The following is a 17,172-nucleotide window of genomic DNA, read 5'->3' as shown; positions in this document are numbered from 1 at the left end:
TCATTGTACTGAGTGCTGGTTGGCTGAGTGAGAATGCTTTCGGAGTTGGGTGGAAACAGTGAATTAGGTTCAACTGGGAGAAGAGGCAACAAGACAGAAAGCTGATTGGTAAGTAGTGGGTAAGGTCGGTAAGTCTTCCCAACTTCTGTTACTTTTATGGTTTTTTGATCCCTTTTATGGTTCATAATCTGCAAGGGCTATAATTGGTAGTTATGAGGACAAGGAAAGAAGGGCCCGAGAGAATTGTACATAATCTGATATTAAGCATCTTCTAAAGGTTTAATTTAAAGGGTTACGTCATGGTAGGAGATTTCAAAGCCTTGGTTTGCTCCTCTTGCTTCATGTGGGAGGCCAGGAATATTTCCAGTGCCCGGGACCAGCATGTGAGCAGCAATGTCTCCAGCTACAGCTCCTGGACCCGGGTTTCAGAGCTGGAGAAGCGGCTGGGGACACTGTGGAGCGAAGGACCAGACTGCAAAGATGTTGTGGATAGCATGTACAGGGAGGTGGTTACACCGCAGGCTCAGATTCTGCAGGCAGGAAGGGAAAGGGTGACCACCAGGCAGAACAAGAGAGCAGCGCAGGAATCTCCTGTGGCTATTCCCCTGCAAAGCAGATATACCGCTTTGGATACCGTTAAGGGGAATGACCTCTCGGGGGAAAGCAGCGTCAGCCAAAATCATTGCACCACAGTTGGGTCTGCTGCAGAGGGTAGGAGTAAAATGTGTGAATGCAATAGTTATGGGGGATTCAATTGTACGAGAAATAGACAGGCGTTTCCCTGGCGGTAAACAAATCTCCAGGATGGTATGTTGCCTTCCTGGTGCTAGGGTCAAGGACATTCTGGAGAGGGTAGGGGTGGGTGAACAGCCAGTGGTCGTGGTGCACTTCAGTACCAACGATATAGGTAAATAAAGGGATGAGGTCCTAAAGGCAGAATATAGGAAGTTAGGAAAAAAGTTGAAAAGTCAGACCTGTAAGGTAGTGATCTACGTGCTAGTCAGAGTAGAAATAGCAGGATATATCGGATAAATACGTGGCTGAAGGGACGGTGTTAGGGGGAGGGTTTCAGATTCCTGGAGCATTGAGACCGATTCTGGGGGCGGTGAGACCCAAACTGGACGGGTTATACCTGGGCAGGACTGGAACTGATATCCAAGGGTGAGTATTTGCTAGAGTGGTTTGGGAGGGGTTAAATTAATATGGCAGGGAGATGGCAAGGAGTCAGAGGAGGAGGAAACAAGGACAAAAACAAAAGACAGGAAAGGAAATAAGAAAAGTGATAGGCAGAGAAACCAAGGGCCAGATTCAAACAGGACCACAGTGAAAAATATTGGGAGCGAGACTCGTAATGTTGAAAGAGAAGCACACAGCATTCACTATAAAGTAGATTAAATAATCACACAGATAGACGTGAACGGGTATGATATAGTCAGGATTACGGAGACATAGCTGCAGGCTGACCAGGGGTGGGAACTGAATATCCAGCGGTACTCAGTATTTAGGAAAGATAGGCAAAAAGTAAAAGGCAGTGGGGTTGCACTGCTGGTCAAGAAAGAAATGAACGCAATAGTGAAGGAGGATATTAGCTCCGACAATGTGGAATCTGAATGGGTAGAACTGAGAAACATCACGGGGGCAAAAAACATTAGTGAGCGTCATATATACCCAAACTGCGTGATATTGTTAGGAATGGCATTAAACAGGAAAATTAGAGACGCATGCCACAATACCAAAGAGGAGGAATTCCTGGAGTGTATGCAGGATGATTTTCCGGATCAATATGTTGAGGAGCCAAGTAGAGAACTAGACTGGGTACTGTGTAATGAGAATGGAATCATTGCCAATCTGGCTGTACGAGACCCCTTGGGGATGGGCGACCATAATATGATAGAATTTTTCATCAAGATGGAGAGTGAAGTAGTTGATTCTGAGACTAGGGCCATGATTTCTAATAAAGGAAACTATGATGAAATGAGATGTGAATTGGCTATGATCGATTGGGGAATGTTACTTAAAGGGATGACAGTGGATAGGCAAGAGCAAACATTCAAGGAACGCATGGAGGAACTGCAGCAACTGTTCATTCCTGTCTGGCACAAAAGTAAAATGGGAAAAGTGGCCAAACTATGGCTTACAAGCGAAATTAGGGATAGTATTCATTCCAAGTAAGGAGCATTCAAATTGGCCAAGAAAAACAACAGGCCTGAGCATTGGGAGCTGTTTAGAATTCAGCAAAGAAGGACCAAGGGTTTGATTAAGAAGGGGAAAATAGAGTACGAAAGGAAGCTTGCAGAGAACATAAAAACTGACTGTAAAAGTTTCTACGTGAAGAAAAAAAGATCGATGAACACAAATATAGGCCCCTTACATTCAGAAACCGGGGAATGTATTATAGGGGACAAATAAATGGCTGAGCAACTAAACATATATACTTGGGTTCACAAATGAGGACATAAATAAGATACCATAAATGTTGGTGAATGCAGGGTTCAATGAGAAGGAGGAACTGAAGGAGATCAATATCAGTAGAGAAATGGTTTTGGGGAAATTGATGAGCTAGAAGGCTGATGAATCCCCAGGGCCTGATAATCGACATCCCAGGATACTGAAGGAGGTGGTTCTGGAAATAGTGGATGCATTGATGGTCATATTCCAGGATTCTATAGACTGCGGAACAGTTCCTGCAGATTGGAGGGTGGCTAATGTAACTTAACTATTTAAAAAAGTATGTAGAGGGAAAGCAGGGAATTATAGATCAGTAAGCCTGATGTACGGTAGTGGGGAAAATTGTAGAATCCATTATCAATGATTTTGTAGCAGAGCACTTAGAAAACAGCGGCAGGATCAGACAGAGTCAGCATGGATTTATGAAAGGGAAATCATGCTTGACGGGAATTCTTTGAGGATGTATCTAGCAGAGTTGATGAGGGGGAGCCAGTGGACGTGGTATATTTCGACTTTCAGTTGGCTTTTAACAAAGTCCCGCATAAAATATAAGTGTGTAAAATTAAAGCACACGGGATTGGAGGCAGTGTATTGAGATGGAATTGGGTGGCAGAGAGGAAACAAAGAGTAGGAATTAACAGGTCTTTTTCAAATTGGCAGGCAGTGACTAGTGGGGTACCACAGGGATCGGTGCTGGGAGCCCAGCTATTCACAATATATATATATTAATGATTTAGATGAGGGGACAAAATGTCACATCTCCAAATTTGCAGATGACACCAAGTTGGGTGGAGGGTGAGCGTGGGGAGGATGCAGAGATCAGTGTGATTTCGGCAAGTTGAGTGAGTGGGCAAATGCAGTATAATTTGGAGATATTTGAGGTTATCCACTTTAGTAGCAAAAACAATGTGTTTTTGTGTTATCTGAATGGCCAGAGAGGGGAACGTGCAACAAGACCTGGGTGTCCTCATACACCAGTGACTGAAGGTAAGCATGCAGGTATAGCAGGCGGTAAAGAAGATGAATGGTATGTTGGCCTTCGTTACGAGAGAATTTGAGTACAGGAGTAGGGATGCTTTGCTGCAGTTATACAGGGCCTTGGTGAGGCCACACCGAGAATATTGTGTGCAGTTTGGTCTCCTTATCTGAGGAAGGATGTTCTTGCTCTCGAGGGAGTGCAGCGAATGTTTATCAGACTGATTCCTGGGATGGGGGGGACTGACGTATGAGGAGAATCCCACGCGGTTAGGATTGTTCTCGCAGGAGTTCAGAAGAATGGGGGGGGGGGGGGTCTCATAGACACCTATAAAATTCCAACAGGATTGGGCAGGGTAGATGCAGGAAGTATGTTACCGATGGTGGGTGTGCCCAGGACCTGAGGATACGGGGTAGGCCATTTAGGACAGCAATGTGGAGAAATTTCTTCACTTGGAGAGTGGTTGGCCTGTGGAATTCGTTACCGCAGGAACTAGTTGAGTCCAAAACATTGTATGGTTTCAGGAAGCAGTTAGATGTAGCAATTTCTTTCTTTTTCTTTTTTTATCTAGAGGGGATGGCAGGGAAGGCAGTGCAGTGTTCCTCTTGCAGAATGTTTGAGGTGAGGGTCCCTGCTGATTTCACCTGTGGGAAGTGCACCCATCTCCAGCTCCTCAGAAACCGTGTTAGGGAACTGGAGCTGGAGTTGGATGAACTTCAGATCATTCGGGAGGCAGAGGTGGTCATAGATAGAAGCTTCAGCGATGCAGTTACTCCGAAGAATCAAGATGGATGGGTGACGGTGAGAGGGAGACGACCTACCAGGGGTAAGCCACGGTGAACGGATCTCCAGCACTGTGTCCGTCCCTGTGGCTCAGAAGGGAAGGAGGGAGAGCAGGAGAGCAATAGTTATTGGGGACTCGATAGTTAGAGGGGCAGATAAACGGTTCTGTGGCAGTGAAAGAGACTCACGGAAGGTATGTTGCCTCCCGGGCGCCAGGGTCCGTGACGTCTCGGACCGTGTTTTCAGAATCCTTAAGGGGGAGGGGGATCAGTCACAAGTCGTGGTACACATCGGTACCAACGACATAGGTAAGAGAAGGGATGGGGATTTAAAACAGGAATTTAGGGAGCTAAGGTGGAAGCTGAGAGCCAGGAAAAACCATGTTGTCATCTCTGGTTTGCTGCCAGTGCCACGTGCTAGTGAGGTGAGGAACAGGGAGAGAGTGCAGATAAACACGTGGCTGCAGGGATGGTGCAGGTGGGAGGGTTTCAGGTACGTGGATAATTCTGGGGAAGGTGGGACCTGTACAAACAGGATGGTTTGCACCTGAACCAGAGGGGCACCAATATCCTGGGAGGAAATTTGCTATGGCTCTTCGGGGGGGTTTAAACTAATTTGTCGGGGGATGGGAAAACGAGCTGTAGTCAGAAGCCAGTGTTGAGAGGAGTGAGGTACTGAGGAGGGTATCAAGGTCGCAGGAGTGTACCGGCAGACAGAAAGGTGGGTTGAAGTGTGTCTACTACAATGCAAGGAGCATCCGGAATAAGGTAGGTGAACTTGGAGCGTGGATTGGTACTTGGGACTACGATGTTGTGGCCAGTACGGAGACATGGTTAGAACAGGGACAAGAATCGTTGTTGCAAGTTCCGGGGTATAGATGTTTCAGTAAATGTAGGGAAGGTGGTAAAAGAGGTGGAGGAGTAGCAATGTTAATCAAGGATAGTTTACGGGACTTCCGGTTGCGGCTATGCGGAGCTAAGCCGCACGTTCGGCAGCTCCCGCCAGGAACGGACATTTGGGCTCTTTTAAGGGCCCCCAGCGGTACTTGCTCGACGGTTCCCATGTGGGAAGGTGTCTGCAGCGGATCCCCAGTGGTCTATGGTCTGGACCAGGAGTGGGGCCAGCAAAATAGCGGTGGCAGCGCCTAAGAAAAAGCAGGGGAAGAGAATCAAGATGGCGGCCGGCGGAGGCCTCGAGGAATGGAGGCGGTGGGCGCAGGAGCAGCAGGAGACTCTCCAGCGATGTTTTCAGGGAGCTAAAAGTGGAGCTGCTGGACTCGCTGAAGGTGAATGTGGACAAGCTGCTGGCGACGCAGACAGCCCAGGGGGTGGAGATCCGGGAGCTCCGACAACAAGCCTCTGAAAGGGAGGATGAGGCCGTGGCCCTCGCGGTAAAGGTGGAGATGCATGAGGCGCTCCATAAGAAGTGGCAGGAGCGGTTCGAGGAGATGGAGAACCGGTCGAGATGGAAAAATTTGCGGATCCTGGGCCTCACGGAGGGGCCGGCGGGGAGAGACCTGGGGGCCTATGTGGGCGTCTTGCTGAACTCGCTGATGGGAGCTGGGTCCTTCCAGGGGCCCCTGGAGCTGGAGGGGGCCCACAGAATACTGGCCAGGAGGCCCAAGCCGAATGAGCCGCCACGGACGGTGCTGGTGCGGTTCCACCGGTTCGCTGACCGAGAGTGCGTGCTTAGGTGGGCCAAGAAGGAGCGGAGCAGCAAGTGGGAGAACACGGTAGTGTGGATCTACCAGGACTGGAGTGCGGAGGTGGCCAAGCGGAGGGCCGGGTACAACCGGACGAAGGCGGTACTCCACAGAAAGAGTGTGAAGTTTGGCATGTTGCAGCCGGCGCGTCTGTTGGTCACCTACAAGGACCGGCACTTTTATTTTGAGTCCCCGGAGGAGGCATGGGCCTTTGTGCAGGCCGAGAGGTTGGACTCTGACTGAGGGTCGGGGGTTTGTAAATAACTGTGTTAACTTTTGGTGGGAAGGGTCTCTGTGTTATGCTGTTTTAAGCTGGTTGTGTGTTGGTTCTTGGGTGGGTGGGGTGCTGTCTTTTTTTGCGTGGGCGGGGTCAGGCAGGGGAAAGCGCGGGGGTTTCTTCTGTTTCCCGCGCTGAGGGTGGATGGGGGCGGGGTCAGAGCTGAGAAGCACGGGCTTTTTTCCCCGCGTGAGAGCGGGAGGGAGAGGAGGAGGGTCTGCTGATCGGTCTGGGGGAGGAGAAGTCGTCCCACGTTGGGGGGGGGGGGGGGTCGGTGGTGTGGCGGGAGCCGCCGGGGTCAGCAGAAGTTAGCTGGCTCACGTGAGTGCTATGGAGGGAGTAACGCAGCTGGGAGTTGTCCTAGCCTTGTGGGGGGGGGGGGGGGGGGGTGTACCGGGTTGCTGTTGAAATGGCCAGGAAGGAGCTGGAGTATGCAGGGGGGGCCGGGGTGGGGGGTTTGCCGCCGTGGGGAACGGGCTGAGCGGGGGGCGCTGGCGTGGGGCGGGCAGGGGACAAGTTATGGCTAGTCGGCAGGGGAGGGGGGCAGGGAGCCCTCTGATCCGACTGATAACTTGGAATGTGAGGGGGCTGAATGGGCCGGTCAAACGGGCCCGAGCGTTTACGCACCTGAAGGGGCTGAAGGTGGACGTGGCCATGCTCCAGGAGACACATCTGAAGGTGGCGGACCAGGTTAGACTGAGGAAGGGATGGGTAGGCCAAGTATTTCATTCGGGGCTGGATGCAAAAAATCGGGAGGTGGTGATCCTGGTGGGAAAGAGGGTGTCGTTTGAGGCGTCAAAGGTGGTGGCTGACAGTGGCGGGAGGTATGTGATGGTGAGCGGCAAGTTGCAAGGGGAGCGGGTGGTGCTGGTGAATGTCTATGCCCCAAATTGGGACGATGCGGGTTTTATGCGGCGCATGTTGGGCCGCATTCCGGATCTAGAGACTGATACTGGGGGGGGGGGGGGGGGGGAGGGACTTCAACACGGTGCTGGATCCCCCATTGGATCGATCCATGTCCAGGACGGGCAGGAGGCCTGCAGTGGCTAAGGTGTTGAGGGGGTTTATGGACCAGATGGGAGGGGTGGATCCTTGGAGGTTCGCGAGGCCGAGGGCCAGGGAGTATTCATTTTTTTCCCACATGCATAAGGCCTATTTGATCGATTTTTTTTTGTCCTGAGCAGGGGGCTGATTTCGAGGGTAGAGGATGCCGAGTATTTGGCCATAGTCATTTCAGATCATGCCCCGCACTGGGTGGACCTTGAGCTGGGGGAGGAGAGGGACCAGCGGCCCGCTCTGGTGCCTGGAGGTGGGGCTGCTGGCGGATGAGAAGGTGGGTGGGCGGGTTCGAGGGTGTATCAAGAGGTACTTAGGGGCCAATTTTAATGGGGAGATCCAGGTGGGGACGGTTTGGGAGGCATTGAAGGCAGTGAGAGGGGAGTTGATTTCCATCTGAGCCCATGGGGAGAGCAAAGGCAGAGGGAGAGGTTGGTGGGGGAGATGGTGAGGGTGGACAGGAGATACGCGGAAGCTCCGGAGGATGGACTGTTGAGGGAGCGGCGTAGCCTTCAGGCCAAGTTCGACTTGCTGATCACCAGAAAGGCGGAAGCTCAGTGGAGGAAGGCACAGGGAGCGGTGTACGAATATGGGGAGAAGGCGAGTAGGATGCTGGCGCATCAGCTACGTAAGCGAGACGCGGCCTGGGAGATTGGTGGAGTGCCGGAAAGGGGAGGAAATGTGGTGCGAAGGGGGGGGGTGGACATTAATAGGGTCTTCAGGGACTTTTATGGGGAATTGTATCGGTCCGAAACCCCGGTGGAGGGAGGGGGAATGGGGCGCTTTTTGGATAGGCTGAGATTTCCGAAGGTGGAGGGGTTGGGGGCGCCCTTTGAGCTGGATGAGCTGGTCAAAGGGATAGGCAGCATGCAGTCAGGGAAGGCGCCGGGGCCGGATGGGTTTCCGGTCGAATTTTACAGAATGTATGCAGACCTTTTGGACCCTCTGTTGGTTTGGACCTTTAACGAAGCAAGGGAGGGGGGGGCTTTGCCCCGACTATGTCACGGGCGCTGATTTCCTTGATCCTTAAACGGGACAAGGACCCTCTGCAGTGTGGGTCATATAGGTCGATCTCGCTGTTAAGTGTGGATTCCAAGCTGTTTGCGTGGGTTTCCTCCGGGTACTCCGGTTTCCTCCCACAGTCCAAAGATGTGCTGGTTAGCTGGATTGGCCATGCTAAATTGCCCGTAGTGTCCTAAAAAAAAACTAAGGTTGGGGGGGGGGGGGGTTGTTGGGTTACGGGTATAGGGTGGATACGTGGGTTTGAGTAGGGTGATGATTGCTCGGCACAACATCGAGGGCCGAAGGGCCTGTTCTGTGCTGTACTGTTCTATGTTTCTATGATGGCGAGCGTAGCCACGAATAGGAGGAGATCGGAGTACTTTTGGTTGTACCGGGGGAGGAGGCAGGGGTGCCCCCTGTCCCTTTGCTCTTTGCGTTGGCAATTGAGCCCCTGGCCATGGCGTTGAGGGAGTCGAGGAAGTGGAGGGGTCTGGTGCGGGGTGGGGAGGAGCACGAGTGTCATTATACGCAGATGACCTGTTGCTATGTGTGGCGGACCCAGTGGGGGAAATGCCAGAGGTGATGCAGATCCTTAGGGAATTTGGGGGCTTTTCTGGGTACAAGCTCAACCTGGGTAAGAGTGAGCTCTTCGTCGTGCACCCGGGGGATCAAGAGGTGGGGATTGATAGGCTCCCACTGATAAAGGGCGGGGAGGAGCTTTCGGTACCCGAGAGTCCAGGTGGCTAGGGGCTGGGGGGCCCTTCACAAGCTTAACCTCACTAGGCTGGTGGAGCAAATGGAGGAGGAGTTTAAAAGATGGGACATGTTGCCGCTGTCGCTGGCGGGCAGGGTGCAGTCCGTCAAGGGGCTGGTTTAGCTCATTAGGGGCTGGTTTAGCTCACTCAGCTAAATCGCTGGCTTTTAAAGCAGACAAGCAGGCCAGCAGCACTGTTCGATTCCCGTACCAGCCTCCCCGGACAGGCGCCGGAATGTGGCGACTAGGGGCTTTTCACAGTAACTTCATTGAAGCCTACTCGTGACAATAAGCAATTTTTATTTTCAAGATGACGGTGCTCCCAAGGTTTTTGTTTCTGTTCCAGTGCCTTCCCATCCTTATCCCGAAGGCCTTTTTTAGCAGGGTCAACAGGAGTATTACGGGATTTGTATGGCGCATGGGACTCCGAGGGTGAGAAGGGTGTTCTTGGAGCGGGGCAGGGATAGGGGGGGCTGGCGCTGCCCAACCTCTAGAACATAGAACAGTATAGCACAGAACAGGCCCTTCGGCCCTCGATGTTGTGCCGAGCAATGATCACCCTACTCAAACCCACGTATCCACCCTATACCCGAAACCCAACAACCCCCACACCCTTAACCTTACTTTTAAGGACACTACGGGCAATTTAGCATGGCCAATTCACCTAACCCGCACATCTTTGGACTGTGGGAGGAAACCGGAGCACCCGGGGGAAACCCACGCACACACGGGGAGGACGTGCAGACTCCACACAGACAGTGACCCAGCCGGGAACCGAACCTGGGACCCTGGAGCTGTGAAGCATTTATGCTAACCACTATGCTACCGTGCTGCCCTCTGGGTACTACTGTGCTGCCAACGCAGCGATGGTGCGTAAGTGGGTAATGGACGGGGCAGGGGCAGCATGGAAGAGGTTGGAGATGGCATCCTGTGTGGTCACGAGCCTTGAGGCGCTGGTAACGGTGCCGTTGCCGCTCCCTCCAACGAGGTATACCACGAGCCCGGTGGTGGCGGCTACCCTCAAAATTTGGGGGCAATGGAGACGGCACAGGGGGGAGGTGGGGGGCTTGATGGAGTCCCCGATACGGGGGAACCACCGGTTTGTACCTGGGAGCGTCGATGGCTGGTTTCTTGGCTGGCACAGGGTAGGTATTAGGAGGTTGAGGGACCTGTTTGTGGATGGGAGGTTTGCGAGCCTGGGTGAGTTGGAGGGGAAGTTTGGGCTCCCCCCGGGGAACATGTTTAGGTACATCCAGGTTAGGGCGTTTGACAGGCGGCAGGTGGACGGGTTCCCTCTGCTGCCCACACGTGGGGTACGGGACAGGGTGCTCTCGGGGGTGTGGGTTGGAGGAGGGAGGATTCCGGACGTGCACCACGTCATGCAGGAGGTGGATGAGGCCTCGGTGGAGGAGCTGAAGGGTAAATGGGAGGAGGAGCTGGGTGAGGAGATTGAGGAGGGGACGTGGGTGGATGCCCTGGAGAGAGTGAATTCCTCCTCTTCCTGTGCGAGGCTTAGCCTCATACAGTTCAAGGTGCTGCACAGGGCCCACATGACCAGGACGAGGATGAGTAGGGCCTGTTCTGTGCTGTTCTATGTTAATTACGGCGAAGGGGATCAAACGATATTGGGGGAAAGCGGGATTCAGCTATTGAGTTGGATAATCAGCCATGATCATAATGAATGGCGGAGCGGGTTTGAAGTGCCGAATGGCCTTTCCTGCTTCTATCTATTCCATGTTTTTTATGATTGCTTGTGGGGGGATTCTGTGATTACTTGTAAGGGGATGGGGGGGGGGTTCTGGGATTGCCAGTGGGGTGGGGGGGGGTGCTGGGAGTCTGCTTGTTGGAGGGGGGGGGGTCAGTGTAGTGGGGTTCTGTGAATGTTGTGAGCGGGGAGGTGGGGGTCTACGACTGCCTGTAGGGGTGGGGGATTTGTGATTGACGGGGTGGGGGGGGTCTGTGATTGCCAGTGGGGGCAGGGTCTGTGATTGCCAGTGGGGACGGGGTCTGCGATTGCCAGTGGGGGCGGGGTCTGCGATTGCCAGTGGGGGCGGGGTCTATGATTGCCAGTGGGAGCGGGGTCTATGATTGCCAGTGGGGGCAGGGTCTATGATTGCCAGTGGGGGCGGGGTCTGTGATTGCCAGTGGGGGCGGGGTCTGTGATTGCCAGTGGGGGCGGGGTCTGTGATTGCCAGTGGGGGCGGGGTCTGTGATTGCCAGTGGGGGCAGGGTCTGCGATTGCCAGTGGGGGCGGGGTCTGTGATTGCCAGTGGGGGCGGGGTCTGTGATTGCCAGTGGGGGCAGGGTCTATGATTGCCAGTGGGGGCGGGGTCTGTGATTGCCAGTGGGGGCAGGGTCTATGATTGCCAGTGGGGGCAGGGTCTATGATTGCCAGTGGGTGGGGGCAGGGTCTATGATTGCCAGTGGGGGCGGGGTCTATGATTGCCAGTGGGGGCAGGGTCTATGATTGCCAGTGGGGGCAGGGTCTATGATTGCCAGTGGGGGCGGGGTCTGTGATTGCCAGTGGGGGCAGGGTCTGTGATTGCCAGTGGGGACGGGGTCTGCGATTGCCAGTGGGGGCGTGGTCTGTGATTGCCAGTGGGGGCGGGGTCTATGATTGCCAGTGGGGGCAGGGTCTGTGATTGAGGTGGGGGCGGGGTCTATGATTGCCGGTGGGGGTGGGGTCTGTGATTGCCGGTGGGGGGTCTGTGATTGCCAGTGAGGGCGGGGTCTGTGATTGCCAAGGGGGGATGTGGGGGTGGTCTGTGTCCAAGGGGGGATGTGGGGGTGGTCTGTGTCCAAGGGGGGATGTGGGGGTGGTGTGTGTCCAAGGGGGGGTGTGGGGGTGGTCTGTGATTGCCAAGGGGGGATGTGGGGGTGGTCTGTGTCCAAGGGGGGGATGTGCGGGTGGTGTGTGTCCAAGGGGGGATGGGGGGGTGGTCTGTGTCCAAGGGGGGGGGGGGATGTGGGGGTGGTCTGTGTCCAAGGGGGGTGTGGGGGTGGTGTGTGTCCAAGGGGGGGTGTGGGGGTGGTCTGTGATTGCCAAGGGGGGATGTGGGGGTGGTCTGTGTCCAAGGGGGGGGGTGATGTGGGGGTGGTCTGTGTCCAAGGGGGGATGTGGGGGTGGTGTGTGTCCAAGGGGGGATGTGGGGGTGGTGTGTGTCCAAGGGGGGATGTGGGGGTGGTGTGTGTCCAAGGGGGGATGTGGGGGTGGTGTGTGTCCAAGGGGGGATGTGGGGGTGGTGTGTGTCCAAGGGGGGATGTGGGGGTGGTGTGTGTCCAAGGGGGGATGTGGGGGTGGTCTGTGTCCAAGGGGGGATGTGGGGATGGTCTGTGTCCAAGGGGGGATGTGGGGGTGGTCTGTGTCCAAGGGGGGATGTGGGGATGGTCTGTGTCCAAGGGGGGATGTGGGGGTGGTGTGTGTCCAAGGGGGGATGTGGGGGTGGTCTGTGTCCAAGGGGGGGATGTGGGGGTGGTCTGTGAACAAGGGAGGGGGGGATGTGGGGGTGGTGTGTGTCCAAGGGGGGATGTGGGGGTGGTGTGTTATTGTCTGTGTGGTGTGGGGAGGGTTAGGGAAGGACTATGATTGCCTGTGCGGGAGGTTCTGGATTGGGGTGGGGGGGCTGTCATTGTCCGGGGGTGGGGTTCTGTGATTGCCTTTGGTGGGGGGTGGGGCTGTATTGTCTGTTGAGTGGGTGGCAGTATATGTGATTGGCTGGGGCTGTTCTCAGCTTCGGGAGGGGAAGGAACGGGCTGGATTACAGGAAGATTTCACAACAGTAAATAGTCCCATGTGGGATACACATGGAAAGTTTGGAATATGATTGACTATGGATTTGTATGAATAGAGATGTTGGAGAAGTCACAGGGGACACAACATTGAAGTCTCATTGCAAAACAATATGGACAGCAGGTGTTAGTGGGAGACACACCGATCACAAATCCATTTCAACAGAGATGATTCTTTGATAGCTAAAAACACAGCCCAATTAAACAAGGCGTCACTCTCTCCAATCAAAGAGAAGATTATAACCCTTCACTGGAAATTCTGGAAATCTCTTTCAAGGTCACCAGCCTGATCCTAGAAATGTCAGGTGGCAGTGTGTATATCAGCACCCCCAGGAATACCGAAGCAATTAGCAACCCGGAATAGAGGAGGTGGTGGATCCTCTGTTGCTGACTGTGAGGACAAACACTTACTGCTACACTCCTGTGACCGTGATACCCTCACCTGCTGTATGTTCTATGCATGTTGCCAACAGTCCCCACGACACCTGCCCATTGGATAACAGTTATGCAGTAACCAGCCTATCTCGTACACACATCACAAACAAGTTAACAAATGAGATTTGATCACATGGGAGCCCTATCTACAGCCTCGCTCGCAACGGTGTTTCAATAACAAGGACCACATTAGAAAAACAATGATGGTACAAATGTAGCGAGGCTGATGATTTGGAAGAGAAGTCCCTGTGGGTTTCTTCAGGGTGCTCCGTTTCCTTCCACAGTCCAAAGATGTGCGGGCCAGGTGGGGTCATGGGGCTAGGGTAGCGGATAGGTTAGGTAGGGTGCTCTTTCCGAGGCTTGGTGCAGACTTGATGGACCGAATGGCCTCATTCTGCATTTAGGGTTCCCTGATAGGAGAAGTGTAAGTCTGAATTACAGACATTGGGTTTGATTTTCTAGCCAGATCGCAGTGGACGGGACGGGGACCATGTAAAGGTCCATTGACCTCGGGCGGGAATTTCTGGTCACCGGGTGGTTGTGGAAAATCCCGCCCAATATTACAGTGCTGGAAAGAGGATGTTCTGGAACAGTCAAGGACAGAATCTATTTGGTTAAATTTAAGAAATTACATTATTCAGTGTAGAAAAGATTTGCAAGGAGGATATAGGCACCAAACTATCGAGGAGTAATAAAAGGCAAGCCGCTAAACTGCTGGCCAAGATCCTGGCGTCCAGAATCGAAGACTGCGTACCGGACGTGATTGTGGAGGACCAAACGGGGTTTGTCAAGGGCAGGCAGCTGGTAGCCAATCTAAGAAGGCTACTCAATGCGATTATGATGGGCTGAGAGGTGGAGGTAGTAGTGGCAATGGATGCCGAAAAGGCTTTTGACCGGGTGGAGTGGGACTATTTATGGGAGGTGCTGGGACGGTTTGGGTTTGGAGAAGGGCTTTGTGGACTGGGTTAGACTGCTATATCAGGCCCCGGAGGCTAGTTTAAGGACGAATAGGATGACATCGGAGTATTTTAGACTACACCACGGGACAAGACAGGGATGCCCCCTCTCTCCACTGCTGTTTGCATTGGCCATAGAACCGCTGGCAATTGCTCTGAGAGCGGCAAGGGGATGGAAGGGAATGGTCAGGGGGGGGGATAGAACACAAGGTCTCGCTCTACACGGACGACCTGCTTCTGTATGTGTCAGATCCAGTGGCAGGGATGGACGGGATTATGGAAATCCTAGGGGAGTTCGGCCGGTTTTCGGGCTACAAGTTGAACATGGTGAAAAGCGAGATGTTTGTGGTGTAGGCGAGGGGTCAGGAGGGAGCTACCATTTAGGCTGGTTGGGGAAAGTTTTAGGTATTTAGGGATACAAGTGGTGCGTGACTGGGATATGATGCATAAGTTGAACTTGTCCAGGCTGGTGGAGCAAATGAGGAGCGAGTTTCGGAGGTGGGATGCGCTCCCGCTGTCACTAGCGGGGAGAGTACAGACGGTGAAGATGACGATCCTCCCGAGATTCCTGTTTATTTTTCAGTGTCTCCCTATTTTCATTCTTTAAAAGAATCAATAAAATGATCCTGGGATTTGTTTGAGCAGGGAAGTCCCCGCGGGTAAAGAGGGGGATGCTGGAACGGAACCGTAGCGAGGGGGGGGCTGGCATTGCCGAACCTCAGCAACTACTACTGGGCGGCTAACATAGCCATGATAAGGAAATGGATGGTGGGTACGGGGTCGGTTTGGGAGCGGGTGGAGGCGGCTTTGTGCAAGGGCACCAGCTTGGCAGCCCTGGTCACGGCTCCCCAGCCGCTCTCGCCGGCCAGGTACTCCACCAGCCCCATAGAGGTGGCGGCTCTGCGGATTTGGGGCCAATGGAGGAAGCATGCGGGGGAGGTGGAAGCGTCGGTCTGGTCCCCAATATGTGACAACCACCGATTTGTCCTGGGGAAGGTGGATGGCGGGTTTTGAGCGTGGTGGAGGGCGGGGGTGGGAAGGATGGGCGACTTGTTCCTGGAAGGGAGCTTCGCGAACATGAGGGCGCTGGAGGAGAAGTTCGGGCTGGCGAGGGGGAATGAGCGTAGGACCCAGTCTTTATCCTTGTTTAATTCCTCCTGAGAGTTAGGCAGTTGGTTGGCTGGTCTTTGTGTTGTTGGAATATGGTGGACCTGAAGGGTTAATTCTGATGGTTCTTGTTCTTGTTTACTTTCTCAGTGGAAGAACGGGGATTGTTAACATGAGTCTGGTTGAAAGACGTGCTTGTTCGGTGAATTGGACATTCTGAATTCACCCTCTGTGTACTCAAACAAGCGCTGGAGTGTAGCGACTAGGGGATTTTCACAGTAACTTCACTGCAGTGTTAATGTAAGCCTACTTGTGAGACTGATAAGATTTTATTATTATTATTGTGCCCGGTCCTCTCCTTGATATTGTCTTTTGCCATCTCGAACACGAGGGTGGCTTCCTGTTCCACTGTCACAGCAGGCAGTCCATTCCACACCCTAACCACTCTCTGAGTAAAGAACCTACCTCGGATATCCCTCCTATATCTCCCACCCTGAATCTTATAGTTATGCCCCCTTGTAACAGCTACATCCTCCCGAGGAAATAGTCTCTGAACATCCACTCTATCCCCCTCTTCATCTTATAAACCTCTATCAAGTCGCCTCTCAACCTCCTCCGCTCCAAAGAGAAAAGCCCTAGCTCCCTCAACCTATCCTCATAAGACCTCTCCTGCAAACCAGGCAGCATTCTGGCAAATCTCCTTTGCACCCTTTCCAATGCTTCCACATCCTTCCTGTAATGGAACTTTCAAGTGGTTATTGGATAGGCACATGGAGCACACCAGAATGACAGGGAGTGGGATAGCTTGATCTTGGTTTCGGACAATGCTCGGCACAACATCGAGAGCCGAAGTGCCTGTTCTGTACTGTTCTATGTTCCAGTCTGGATACGGAAAAGAGATCGAAGTGCACAATAAAAGTTAGAGAATTCCCTTCGTACTGGAGTTCTTGGGTATCATTTTGTTCAGTCATTCTGTTTAGAAGCTATGGATGTGATGTAGCTCTAAATTGTTGCCTGTCTCCTGTTTGGGTGCAGACTGGCCATTTATCCGTGAGGGGATTTTCGAGTCTTGTTGCTAACGCGGTAATGACTTGTTTTGGACTGTACCTGTTTTACATTGACACCTGTAGTTATCTTTTTTTTGCTTGTATCGTGCGTTTTGTGTAAAAATGAAATAACTTTAATGAATATCTTTTTGAAAAATTCACTTCCTCCTCCACTGACGGACAGTGACAGCCATGTGTACCATCTACAAAATGTTCTGCAGCAACTCAACAAGGCTCCTTCCACAGCATCCTCCAAACCCATGACCCATCTAGGACAAGGGCAACAGATACCTGGGAACCCCACCACCTGGAGGGTGGTCACTCACCATTCTGACTTGGAAATATATCGACGCCTGTTCCTTCAAAGTCACTGGGGAAGAACCTGGAACTCCCTCCTTAATAGCACACTTCGGGGACTGCAGTGGTTCAAGAAGGCAGCTCACCAGCAGCTTCTGAAGAGCAATTAAAGATGGGCAATAAATGCTGGTCCAAGTGTTATCTTTCCTGTGAATGAGGGTTTTGTGAATAGTGAGGAGGGTAGAGGAAAATTTCTAAAGGATAAATGGCAGATTAAATTTAATGCAGAGAAATGTGAAATGATTCATTTTTGCAGGATGAACATTGAGAGACGATACAAAATGGGGGACAAAATTCTTAAGGGATGCAGGAGCAGAGGGACCTGGGTGTTTATTAGATAGGTTATTGAGATGGCAGGACAGGTGGAGAGAGCAGTTAATAAAGTGTGTAGCATCCTGGGCTTTAGAAATAGGGGCTCAGAGGACAAGAGCGAGGGGGTTATGCTGAACTTAGGTAATCACAGAATTGTTACGGCTCAGGAGAC

Source organism: Scyliorhinus canicula, chromosome 20 (genome assembly GCF_902713615.1).
Source record: "Scyliorhinus canicula chromosome 20, sScyCan1.1, whole genome shotgun sequence".
NCBI classification, from domain to species: Eukaryota; Metazoa; Chordata; class Chondrichthyes; order Carcharhiniformes; family Scyliorhinidae; genus Scyliorhinus; species Scyliorhinus canicula.
This window is presented reverse-complemented; position numbering follows the sequence as displayed.